Consider the following 14224-nt stretch of genomic DNA (forward strand, 5'->3'; position numbering starts at 1 on the left):
GGCAAGCCACTTAACCTTTCTGAACCCAAATTTAGAAAACTTAAAAATACTTGACACATTTCTCCTGAGGCGCCAGTGGAATTAGCAAATGATTCAGCAAATGTGTTTTATGATTCCTGGAAAAGTAAGCTTATATTTTTTATAAGCAAAGGATAATATTAAAAACAGTCTTATCAAACACTTTGTCCATCTATCCTAATGTACTATTTTATTTGAATACTCCAATTTTTCTTTATTTATTTGCTTATTTTATTTATGCCTTTCCTCTTTTCAGAAAGCCAACCTATATAGCCTTTATTTGATGAAGCAAAGTCTGGAAAAGCTAAAACTTGAGCATACTATACTGGTTAGTTTTCTGTTTTTTATTTTTTTTTATTTTTCTGACTAAAAATCTAAAATATATTTAATGTTTAAAAACTTCAAATATACCAATGTACGACTTAGATTAGACAGCAGATTTGGCCTGAACCTATGATTTAGCTGGTGTAAAAATCCCATATTCACCCCACCTATATACAAACTCTCTCTTTCATCTGTTATTTATTTGTGGCTTATTTTGCGTGCTTCAGGATTTTTTTATTTTTTTCTGTATTTATTAATGTGGCAGAGTAATCTCACAGTGAAAGAAGCTATGTATAATATTTAACTGTAGGATAATAATGTGAGTATGAGAGGTAATTTTCTTTATTTGACCCCTCTAATACACCATTGTCACTATCCCCAAAATAACTAAGTCTTCCTATCTTTTCATTTTTAAAATTTCAAATTTTATTTTTAGTTGTTATTTATCTTGCTTTTACCTTCTCTTTCAAATTGTTTTTTCAAACTTTGTATTTTCAAAAATTTCAAACTGATGGAAAAGTACAATGATATCCATATAACATCCATCTGAATTCATCAATTGTTAACATTTTGCCATATTTACTTGGTCTCTTTCACATACATTTACTTTGCTGAAATATTTGAAATAATTGCAGATATGTAGACATTATGACGTTTGACCTCTTTATACTTTAACATACAAGTATCCCGTTAGAACGTGGACATTCTCTTACATAAATACAAAACCATTGTCACACTTCAAAATTAACAATGATAGAATAATGTTATTTAGTATATAGCTGTCCCAAAATGTCTTTCAGCTGACCTTTTTCCACCCCATAACCCTGAATCAGAATCCAGTTAAGAATCACACTTAGCATTGATTTGTCATGTATCCTTAGTCTTCTTTAATATAATATGGTCCCCTTGCTTTTTGTTTCGTTGTTTTTCATGACACATTTTTTGAGGAATACAGATTAATTAAGGTGTAGAATGTCTTCAAATCTCGATTAGCTGAATAGTTTCCTCATTACTAGATTCAAGTTAAATGTTTTGGCAAGAACGTTACATAGGTGGGTTCTTGGACTTTGCATTGCATCATATCAGGAGGCATATGATGTCTCTCTAATGAAGTTAACTTGGAGAATTTGGCTAAGACATATCTCCCAGCTTTTTCTTTGCATCCATGAAGTACTCTGTGGTGTGATACTTTGAAATGATGTGAGTATTCTATACTTCAGTAATGTCGCAATCTTGGTGTTTGAGCAAAAGGATGATTTTCTATTTTTTAAATTCCTTCCACAATTATTAGTTGTCATTCTTATTTAAATAAAAGATTTACCTTCTGTCTCTCCTCTCTTTGTGGAATATTATTATGGTCTCATGAATCATTTTTTAATTCCATATGTTAGAATCTATTACATCATTATTGTTTTTGACGCTCAAATTGTAAGCAGTTTGACACCTGAAACTAATATAAAATAATATTGACTATCAACTATAATTAAAAAATATATAGTCATAGAATGTAAAGTACAGTATAAGGAATATAGTCAATGTACTTAGTATAGTACTTAGTAAAGTATAGTATAAGGAATATAGTCAATAGTATTGTAATAACTATGTACGGTGTCCAGTGGGTAGTAGACTTATTAGGGTTATCACTTTGTGAGGTGTGCAAATGTCTAATCACTGTTGTTTTGTACACCTAAAATAATAATAAATAAATAATAATAATAATAAAAAGGAAAATAAATAAATAAATAAAATTAAATGTTTAAAAAATGTAAGCATTTTGGTTAGTGGAAGCTCATCAAAATGACTGTCATGTCTTTTGGACATGTCTCCAACATCCTTTGAGTACTTCAGGGCAAGATTTCCCAGGTTTATTTTGTATTTTCTCTGCCTATACTTGAAATAAACCATCTCTCCAAGATGCTTTGTTTTCTCTTAGGGAGAAATAGTATCTAGAAACCAAAATCTTGGCACTAGGTGTGCTTATTGCTACTGGGATGTAATTTTTTCTAGATTATTTTAAAGGACAATTGAGATATATATATATATATATCTTTAAAAACATTTTGTTTTCATATGGGTCCCTCCAATTTAAATTTATCACCACAGAGTTCTTTTTTATATTTTCCTTATTCCAAACTTACATCTTTTTTTTCCCATAGTGACAACCCTGCTTTTAAAATATATTATTTTATTTATCCAGTGTTTTGTGGTAGTACATTTTTTTATTGTTACTCTGATAGTACTACCAGTAGCAAATCCACTGTGTAAAGTTTAAATTTCATTGCAGGTCTGTATTTTTTAGACTGTAGCTACCAAGAATATATACTAAAGGTGCTGTGTTACAAATAACTTAATTTGATTATTTTTTCTGTGTGGTTATGCTATCAATTTAATTTAAATTAGGTTTATTTGTTTGTGTTTGTATTTAATTTTAGTGTTAAGTTTTCACGTCATTTTTGATTAATTCTTTTATTTTAAAAATATTTATATGACTAATGTTAAAACTGTATTTAAAAATATAATCAGAGACATTTCATTCCTATTTCTAGCCCTTCTACTGCCTTCTTAACTAATGCTACAGGTAATAATTACCATTGTTGCATAAACTATCTAATTTTAGGGGTTTTTTTTTGGTGAAAATTAGCAGCATCTACCCAATCACAAGATATATTCCTATCTCTTCATATCTCTGTGTATACTCACGTGTCTTATTTTCTTCACTTAACAGTATATCCTTAATATCACTTTCTATCACTTCACAAGATCATCTCATTTTTTTATATAGTTTGTTCCATTGTATGAATTTTTCCCCACTTTATTTATTCAGTCTCCCATTAGCTTGTTTTTAATATTTTTCTGTTATACATATGTCATGCAGGAGACCCTACTCGCTGCGCCATTTGTCGTGCGCGGAGGCCTGCTTGCCACGACATTTTTCAGGTGGTGCGGCCTGCGGGGTCTCTGCTCCTACTCCCCACACAAGAATGCAGGATATGGTGAGGCCAAAAAGGAACACCCACGGAGCCATAGGTAGGGGAGTCATACCACTATGGTCTCACTGGAGGCTGGGCCCACCGGATGCGCGACCTGCCGTCCGCCTTTCCGCCAACCGACCCACCGATGACTCCTCCTCCACGCTCTCGACTCTGTTCCTCTCCTCTCTTCCGCTCTCTTCGGCTCTCCTCTTCCGCTCTCCTCGGCTCTGCTCGGCTCTTCGGCAATCCTTGGCAATCCTCGGCAGTCCTCGGCTCTCCTCCGTAGCCGCAGCAGTTACACCAGCGGCCAATCGGCTAACCGGCCACAGCCAACAGCCAATCAGCCACAGCCGAGCCAGCACCTTTCCACGTGAGGCCGAGAGCCTGTAAACTACTCTCTGGGGCTCTGTCCCCACAACATATTTCTGGAGTGAATAATCAAGTGCATGACTGTATGTGTGCTGCCTTGTATTTAAGGAGGAATATTCTTATCTTGAACATCTAGATTTCATTGTCACCAAGGAGAAAATAAAGCTGTACTATGAGATGAAGGGTGAGGAAGGCATCAGTGAGATTGAATAAGAAGTGAGTGGGAGGGCCCTTAAAAAAAGGGTTGAATTCCATGAAGTTAAAGAAGGGAAAAGGTACTAGATTCAATAGTCAGTTGAGTCCTGTGCCCAATTCCACACTGTGACTCAGAGGTGGTATAAACCATGTAGGAGAGACTCATGGAGGGAACAGAAAGGAACTGTAAGGGTCCACATGTTGGGAACCTAACAAATTTCCTGATGGCTGAGTGGACTTGGAAGGAGTGGATTCTATGAGTAACAAAGCCACCTACTCTCCAAAATACCACTTAGGTTTGGGCTAGGTTCACCTCTTTGGTGACAGAGACAGGTTGTTTCCAAAGCTGCATAACTTTTTTTTTTTAATTAGTTTCAGGTGTACAAAACAATTTTTTAAAAAAATAGTTAGACATTTATACTCCTCACAAAGTGATAACCTCCCTCCTCAATCTACTACCTCTCTAACATTGTATATAGCTGTTACAAGTTCATTGACTCTGTTTCCTATGCTGTACTCAACATCCCATGACTATATAGATATTTGATTATAGTTGACATTCAATATTATTCAGCTTCACGTGTACAGCAGTGGTCAGACATCTACACCATCCATTAAGTGGTCTCCCTAGTAAGACAAGTGTCCATTTGACACCCTACAAAAGCTTTACATTATTGATTATAATCCCTAAACTGTCTTTCATATCCCCATGACAATATTGTGGCTACTAATTTGTACTTTCTAATCCCTTTACCTTCTTCCCCACCCCCAGCACCCTCCCATCTAGCAACCATCAGTTTTTTCTCTGTATCTCTGAAACTAGTTCTGTTTAGTTTGCTCATTTATTCTATTCTTTAGATTCCACATATAAGTGAGATCATATGGTATTTGTCTTTCTACATCTGACGTGTTTCACTTAACATAATGTTCTCTAGGCCCATCCATGTTGTTGCAAATGGTAAGATTTCATTCTTCTTTATGGCTGTGTAATATTCCATTGTATAAACGTACCACAGTTTCTTAATCCAGTCGTCTACTGATGGGCATTTCAGTTGTTTCCATGTCTTGGCTGTTGTGACTAGCACTACAATAAACATAAGGGGTGCATATACTTTTTTTCAAATTTGTGTTTTGGATTTCTCTGAATAGACACGCAAGAGTGGAATTGCTGGGTCATATGGTAGTTCCATTTTCAATTTTTTGATATACCTCCATACTGTTTTCCATTGTGGCTGCACCAATCTGCAATTTTACCAACAGTGCATGAAGGTTTCCTTTTCTCCACGTCCACGCCAGCACTTGTTGTTTGTTGATTTATTGATGATAGCCATTCTGACCGGAGTGAGGTGGTATCTCATTGTGGTTTTAAGCTCCAAGAACTCTTGTATAATGTTAAGGAAGAAGATTACTCAAAATATTGCTTAGATTAAACTTTCAGGAGAAACAGAGAAATAGCGTGTTTCTTTGCCCCCACTGTTGTGAAATAAATTCTTTGCCACTCTCAAAATGATGTAGTGTGTGTGTTTGTGAGTGTGTGTTTACAGAAATGGTATAGTATAACATTTTCCTCTATGACTATTTTTCTCATTGAAAAAATATATTGTACATCTTGCATTTTTTTCAACACCTGCGTAGTGTTTCACTATATGGGTGTTGGCTACTTTGTTCTTGATAAGGCGCAATTAGTATAAATAAGTATTAAGGTATCTGGAAAGTATTACATAGCTATTTGAGAAGCAGAGTTTGCAGCTGATTATGCTGCTCTAAGAAAGTTTTAGGTCTAATAAAGTTTGCATTCATGTTCTTCATAAGGAAAATAATTACACAGTGTTTTGCATTTTTTTAACATTGACAGATGGTAAGTGAACAGCCTGGGAGAAGTGACCCAACTTGCTTCTGCAATATTAGAAAAATCAAAGCAAGTGGCAGACACTCACAGTGCCAAGTACTTTCTTTTCTTTCTCACTTATCTCATTCAAACTGATCACAAATGACTTTATTGCGTTCTGCTTTGTCAAAGTAATTCCTTTTTACCTTCGCATTAAAGAAATGTCTTAGTCTATGAGGAAATGATTTCCTCAAATCACCTGAGATTGAAAATAATCAGTAAAATAAATTGTTCAGAAATCTGTCGTAATCATAATAACAATACACGGACACACAAAGTATATCAATTTACTACTCAATTTGAAAAGGCAAAAGGAAACTTACCATTAAGCATTATCCTGTAGGCTGTAAAAACTATGCGAGCAAGAAGTTAGGGAAATTTCTTTATTCCCCCTGACCTCCCTAAATGTATACCAGAACTGTAATGTTTTGTACAATGTCAGATTTAAGTTGCCAGTTAATTAAACAATAATATCGAGAACATTTTGTATTGCCAATGGGAATTATTTTATTCTTCCTGTTTAGAACATTTTAGAACTAGATAACAGCCTCTAAGGTAGAAACTGACATGTAATTTGCATATACTCTTGAAAAAAGAGACTTTCTCAAACATAGAAAATGACTTAAACCTCATGGGGTTGGGGTTAGTGGAGGAATATGAGTAATCAATAGTCCATATACTTAACTACTGTTTTCAAATATCACAGAAAACAAAAAGAGAAGATAAACATGGACAATAGCAATGATTGGAAAGTTTGTGTAATACAGTACAAAAATTAAAGTCAGAACATTTGAGCTTTGCTTCTAATTTTGTCATTAACTATGTGACTATGGGCAAGTTACTTTCAGCATCATTATTTGACAAAAAGTTTGTGTGTGGGGGGGTGATTGAGGAGTGTTGAACTAAATGATTGTCAAAGGCCTAATGGTTATTCTGCTTCTGCTGGTAACAAGCTTTGAATCAAAGTAACGTGTTTATAATAATGTAATGTGATTTAGCACTCCAAAAACTTCTCTAGTACTATGTAGTGTTTTTTTTTATTGATAGCATATTCTAGAAAATTGAGTATATTTATTTCCATGGTATAGGTGATGAAACCAATGCTATTCATAAACTAACTTTCCCCTCAAAGATATAACATATAACTATACTCCAGACTCTTTGAATATTGATTTACTTTATTCACAAATATTTACTTAGTGCATACTAGAGTATTTACTATAGTAGGAAGTTTGAAAACAAGGCATCTGGAGTCAGAAATGACTGAATTTTAATCCTGACTGCCATTTCTTAGCTATGACCTTAGACAACTTACATGACCTTTGGGTGACAGAGAGAAGTTTGTGGGACAATCTTGTTTCTCTGAAGGTAAAACATATCTATTTAAATACATTTCAGTGATTACATTTCTGGTACAAGTGTACTATAAAATATATATGAATCTGGATTACTATAAAAATTATTAAATAAAATGTATTTAAAATAATCAGAATATGTATAAAGCTTGCCTTATAAATTATCTAAGTTGATGGCAGAAAAGGTCATTAGCTAACATGTTGAGCATACACTGTGGACTAAAATGGTGATTAAAAGGGAAAAAATACCTGAAATACTAATTAAGAATTGACTCTCAAGGTCGGAAATCTTGAGCACTGGGTAAGGGATTTGGAGGCCTTGCAAATAAATAATGGACAAACATGCCATTCAACCCAAGATCCCACAGATAGAAGAGTCCAGGATATATTGCACTCATTTTAGCATACAGAAACCTTGAACAACCACCTACCATGTTTCCCCGAAAATAAGACCTCGCCAGACAATCAGCTCTAATGCGTCTTTTGGAGCAAAAATTAATATAAGACCTGGTCTTATTTTACTATAAGACCGGGTCTATACTATACTATACTATACTATACTATACTATACTATACTATACTACCCAGTCTTATATTAATTTTTGCTCCAAAAGATGCATTAGAGCTGATGGTCCAGCTATGTCTTACTTTTGGGGAAACATGTTAAAAAGATAATAGCTTCTAACAGGCTCTGCTCCTGGGGATGCCATGGGAAGCATTCTGACTTCTCCACAAATCCACCTAGGAATTCTGGAGAGCTGCTCAGATTATTTTTATTGGATATGTAACCTATGATGGTCTTTATCTTTCAAGCCAAGAACCAACATAAAAAGCCAGGCACCTTTTTCCTCCATTTCTGTTATTATTTTCTTTGAATAAATAAAAATGGGACAAATAATCTTTTAAAACTAAACCTGCAATTATTCTTTATAGTTCCTGGATAATTTAGAGGTAAAATAAAATAATTCAAAAAATCTCTTGGGAATTGGAAATTCAAATCCAATAAATTATTTAATCTTATATTGAAATGTAAAATAGAAACAATAGTAGAATCTCCTATGTGTGGGTATTGAGTGAATTAAATGAAAAATATATGAACAACAGAACAAACTTGAGATCAGTCTCCACCTTGTAACATGTTCAAAAGGAAAAATAAATATAAATCCACAAAAATGTCTGAAAAAAATCATGAATATGTTCTCTGAAAATCTCTTGGGAGCATTATGGAAGGGATTAGATGGTATAGCACACAGAAAAACTCCTCTTTATCCATTTTTCTTTGTAGTCAAACCCCACAGGGCAGCTGCCCCAATCTTTCCTAATTCTCCTTACACACCCTTCTTAAAACTACTATTTCCTTCCTTCACCTTGTTTCTTTTCTCCATTTTCCCCTCACCTACTCTGGACTATTCATAACATAAAACAATTTGGTCTTGGTTCTTTCCAATTGAATTCCATTTGAATACTTCTTTTCCTAGTGATCTCCTCCAAACCCATGACCTAATAAAACATTACATAACATCTATATGCCAATGCCCACCAACTCACCATATTCAGTAACCATCTATAGAATCTGACAATCACCACAGACTCTTTTATCCAACTACCAACTTAGATGTCATCTCCAATAAACATGTCGAAAATGTAATCCTTGATTACTATCATTCCACATGTTTTTCTCTCCCATTGTTTTTTCCTATATCAACAAATGGTACCATTATCCATATACTTTCTTAAAGGGAAGAGTTGATTTATCCTTTCCCTTAACCTTTACATTCAGTCTAACAGCAAAGCCTTTTATATCTAACTCAAACCATGTCACAAATCCATCCACTTCCATCATCCTACATCCAGACATAATCACTTCTGAAATTTTTTTTTAATTAAAGTTGATTGGGGTGAAAACTGTTAGTAAAGTTACATAGATTTCAGGTGTACAATTCTGTATTACATCATCTATAAATCCCATTGTGTGTTCACCACCCAGAGTCAGTTCTCCTTCCATCAGCATATATTTGATCCCCTTTTCCCTCATCTACCATCTCCCCGCCCGCTTACCCTCTAGTAACCACTGAACTATTGTCTGCACCTATAGGTTTTTGTTTCTCATTTGTTTGTCTTTTTCTTTTGTTGTTTTTGGTTTATATACCACATATCAGTGAAATCATATGCTTCTCTGCTTTTTCTGTCTGACTTATTTCGCTTAGCATTATAATCTCAAGATCCATCCATGTTGTCACAAATGGTCCTATTTCATCTTTTCATACCGCCGAATAGTATTCCAATGTGTATATATACCATATCTTCTTTATCCAATCATCTTTCGAAGGACATTTTGGTTGTTTCCATGTCTTGGCCACCGTAAATAAAGCTGCAATGAACATCGGAGCACACATGTCTTTATGGATAAATGTTTTCAGATTTTTTGGGTAGATACCTAGGAGTGGGATTGCTGGGTCCTACGGTAATTCTATTTGTAAATTTTTGAGGAACCTCCACACTGTCTTCCACAGTGGCTGCACCAATCTGCATTCCCACCAACAGTGTATGAGAGTTTCTTTTTCTCCATAGCCTCTCCAACACTTGTTGATATTTGTCTTGTTAATGATAGCCAGTCTAACTGGGGTGAGGTGATATCTCATTGTGGTTTTTATTTGCATTTCTCTGATGATTAGTGATGCTGAGCATTTTTCATATGTCTATTTGCCATTTGTGTGTCCTCTTTGGAGAGATATCTCTTCAGGTTCTCTGCCCATTTTTCAATTGGGTTGTTTGTTTTCCTGTTGTTGAGTTGTGTGAGTTCCTTGTATATTTTGGATATTAGCCCCTTATCGGAGGCACTGTTTGCAAAAATCTTCTCCCATTCACTTGATTGCTTCTTTATTTTGTCGATGGTTTCTTTTGCTGTGCAGAAGCTTTTAAGTTTGATATAGTCCCATTCATTTGTTTCATCTTTTACTTCCCTTGCCTTTGGAGTCAAATTCATAAAACGCTCTTTGAACCCAACGTCCATAAATTTAGTACCTATGCTTTTTCTTCTATGCAGTTTATTGTTTCAGGTCTTATGCTTAAGTCTTTGATCCATTTTGAATTAATTTTGGTACACGGTGACAGATAGGAGTCCAATTTCATTCTTTTGCACGTGGCTTTCCAACTCTCCCAGCACCATTTATTGAAGAGGCTGTCTTTTCTCCATTGGATGTTTTTTGCTTCTTTGTCAAAAATTATCTGTCCATATTTATGGGGGTTTATTTCTGGGTTCTCAATTCTATTCCATTGGTCCACATGTCTGTTTTTCTGCCAATACAGTGTTGTTTTGATTATTGTTGCCCTGTAGTACAAGCTAAATTCAGGGAGTGTGATACCTCCAGCATTGTTCTTTTTTCTTAACATTGCTTTGGCTATTCGGGGTCTTTAGTGGTTCCAAACAAATCTGATGAGTTTTTGTTCTATTTGTTTAAAAAATGCCATTGGGATTTTGATGGGGATTGCATTAAATCTGTATATTGCTTTGGGTAATATGGCCATTTTAACTATGTTGATTCTTCCAATCCATGAGCACGGAATGTCTTTCCATTTCTTTGTGTATTCTTCAATTTCTTTTAAAAATGTCTTGTAGTTTTCAGCATATAAGTCTTTCACATCCTTGGTTATGTTTATTCCTGGGTGTTTTATTCTTTTTGCTGCAATTGCAAAAGGAATTGTTTTATATTATTTCTTTTTCTGAGATTTAATTCTCAGTATATAGGAATGCAATGGACTTTTCTACGTTGATTTTGTAACCGGCAACTTTACTGTATTCGTTGATTGTTTCGAATAGACTTTTGGTGGAGTCTTGAGGGTTTTCTATATACAGCATCATGTCATCTGCAAAGAGTGACAATTTAACTTCTTCATTCCCAATTTGGATGCCTTTTATTTCTTTCTCTTGCCTGATTGCTCTAGTGAGGACTTCCAACACTGTGTTGAAAAACAGAGGTGATAGAGGACAGCCCTGTCGTGTTCCTGAACATAGAGCAAAAGCCTTCAGCTTTTCACCGTTAATTATGAGATTAGCTGAGGGTTTGTCTTATATGGCCTTTATTATGTTAAGGTATTTTCATATTAAGTATTTTAATCATAAATGGATGTTGCATCTTGTCAAATGCTTTTTCTGCATTAATTGATATAATTGTATGACTTTTGTCATTTATTTTGTGTATATGACATATCACATTGATGGATTTATGTACGTTGAACCATCCTTGTGCTCCTGGGATGAACCCCACTTGGTCGTGAGGAATAATCTTTTTAATGCGTTGTTGCATTCGATTTGCTAGAATTTTGTTGAGGATTTTTGCATCTGTATTCATCAGAGATATTGGTCTGTAGTTCTCTTTTTTTGTGTTGTCCTTGCCAAGTTTTGGTATCAAGGTAATGTTGGCCTCATAAAATGAGTTAGGGAGTACTGTCTCTTCTTCAATTTTTTCGAAGAGTTTGAACAGGAATGGCATTAGCTCCTCCTTGAAGGTTTGGTAGAATTCACTGGTGAAGTCATCTGGTCCTGAACTTTTGCTTTTGGAAAGGTTTTGGATGACTGATTCAATTTTCTTACTGGTGATCAGTCTGTTTAGATTTTCCAATTCTTCATGGTTCAGCCTAGGAAGGCTATATGTTTCTAAGAACTTGTCAATTTCTTCTAGGTTATTAAATTTGGTGGCATATAGTCCTTCATAATATTCTTAGATGATCCTTTGTATTTCTGTGGCATCCGTGATAACTTCCCCTTTTTCATTTCTGATTTTGTTTATTAGTGTCTTCTCTGGTTTTATCTTAGTGAGTGTAGCCAAGGGTTTGTCAATTTTGTTAATCTTTTCAAAGAACCAGCTCTTTGTCACATCAAGTTTTTCTGTTGTATTTTTTCTCTATTTCATTTAGTGCTGCTCTGATTTTTAACCTTTTCTTTCTTTTGCTGACCTTAGGTTTCATTTGTTCTTCTTTTTCTAGTTATTTAAGGTGTAACGTGAGGTTGCTTATTTGGGTTTTTTCTTGTTTCTTGAGATAGGCCTGTAATGATATAAATTTCCCTCTTAAAACTGCCTTTGCTGCATCACATAAGTTTTGGTAGGATGTATTTTCATTGTCATTTGTTTCTATGTATCTTTTGATCTCTCCTCTAACTTCTTCTTTGACCCAGTCGTTCTTTAAAAATATGTTGTTTAATCTCCATGTATTTGTGTTTCTTCCTGCTTTCTTTTTGCAGTTGATGTCCAATTTCAAAGCCTTGTGATCAGAGAATATGCTTGGTATGATTTCAATCTTCTTAAATTTTCTGACCCTAGTTTTATGTCCCAATATATGGTCTATCCTTGAGAATGTTCCATGTACAATGGAAAAAAAGTGTATAGTCTGATGTTTTAGGATAAAATGCTCTATAAATGTCAATTATATCCATTTTATCTAATGTGTCATTTAGGGCTGTTTTTCGTTATTTATTTTCTGTTTGGATGATCTATCCATAGCTGTAAATGATGTATTTAGGTCCCCTAATATAATTATGTTTTAGTCAATTTCTCCATTTAGTTCTGTTAGTAGTTGCTTGGTATATTTCGGTGCTCCCTGATTGGGGGCATAAATATTGATGACTGTTATGTCTTCTTGTTGTATAGTCCCCTTTACCATTATGAAATGTCCATCTGTGTGTCCTGTTATCTTTTTCACCCTGAAGATTGTTTCATCTGATATCATTATGGCTACACCTGACTTTCTCTGGATACCATTTGCTTGGAGTATCAATTACACCCTTTTACTTTGAGTCTATGTTTGTCCTTATAGCTGAGATGTGTGTCTTGGAGGCAGCATATGGTTGTGTTTAGTTTTTTGATTCAATCTGCTACTCTGTGCCTTTTATTGGTGAGTTCAGTCCATTTACATTTAGGGTGATTATTGATATGTGAGGATTTCCTATCATCTAAGCCCATTATTCTTATATTGTTCTTTCTGATAGAGTCACAAAGTTCTTGTAGAGTTCTTTCATTTCTTTTGTCTCAAGTCTCTTCTTCCATCTGTGTCATTTCCAGGTTTCTATCTTCCATGTCACTGATTCTTTCATCCATCTGGTCAACTCTACTTCCTAAGCAGAGTATTTCATTCTTAATTTCTCTACTGAGTTCTTAATCTCCAGAAATTCTATTTGGTTCTTTTTAAAAATTTCAATCTCTTTGGTAAAATGCTCATGTTGTTCTTTGATTGTGGTTCTGAGTTAATTAAACTCAGAACCTTTCTGTGTTTTCTTGCATCTCATTGAGTTTTTTCAGAACTGCAATCTTGAATTATCTGTCATTTAAGTCACATATTTCCATATCTTTAACTTCATTTTCTGGATGCTTTTCACTTTCTTTCTAAGCTGTCTTGTTGCCTTTGTTATTCATGGCAATTAATGATTTTTTATTTCTCTTTCTAGACATCTACAGGAGTGGGTTCTACAACAGGTTGATAGGAAGAGGTCTTTCTTTTGTTTTCCAGTACGTGTTGGTAGAATGTTTTATTTTCTCTTTGAGTGCAGACTTTTTTTCTCTCTCGCAGTGTAGTTTTATGTTTTCTCTGCACTATTCCAGCTTCTCACACAATGGGGGGCTTTCCTGGAAGGTGGACTTCTCCTCTGTTAACAGTTTGCCTAGGTCATAGGGCATCACGTCCCTGTGTGGATGCAGAGAGCTTTTGAAGTTCCAAAGGTCATCCTGCACCAGATTCAGAGACTGTGATTTTCAGCAGTTCTTAATTACTCCTGCAGGTATCCACCCAGATAGGTGGGGACAGGTGTGGGCTGAGTTGTGAGAGGTGGCCCAGAGCAATGGCAGCTACTACCACCACAGCCAGTCCTGCTTCCACTCCTCCCTCCCTTTTGCCGGAACTAGTTGGGCTGTGAATCTGTGTCTGTGGACCACAGTTCTCAGAACTGCAAATATTCTGTTCTTTTGATCTGTGGGGACAGAGCCCCAGAGAGCAGTTTCCAGGCTCTCGGCCTCACGTGGAGGGGTGTTGGCTCAGGTAGTAGATGGCTGTCAGCTGTAACCATTGAGCCATTGGCCACTAATATAACTGCCGCGGCTACTTGGGGAGTC

The sequence above is a fragment of the Rhinolophus sinicus genome, linkage group LG12, assembly GCF_036562045.2.
Source record: "Rhinolophus sinicus isolate RSC01 linkage group LG12, ASM3656204v1, whole genome shotgun sequence".
Taxonomy (NCBI): Eukaryota; Metazoa; Chordata; class Mammalia; order Chiroptera; family Rhinolophidae; genus Rhinolophus; species Rhinolophus sinicus.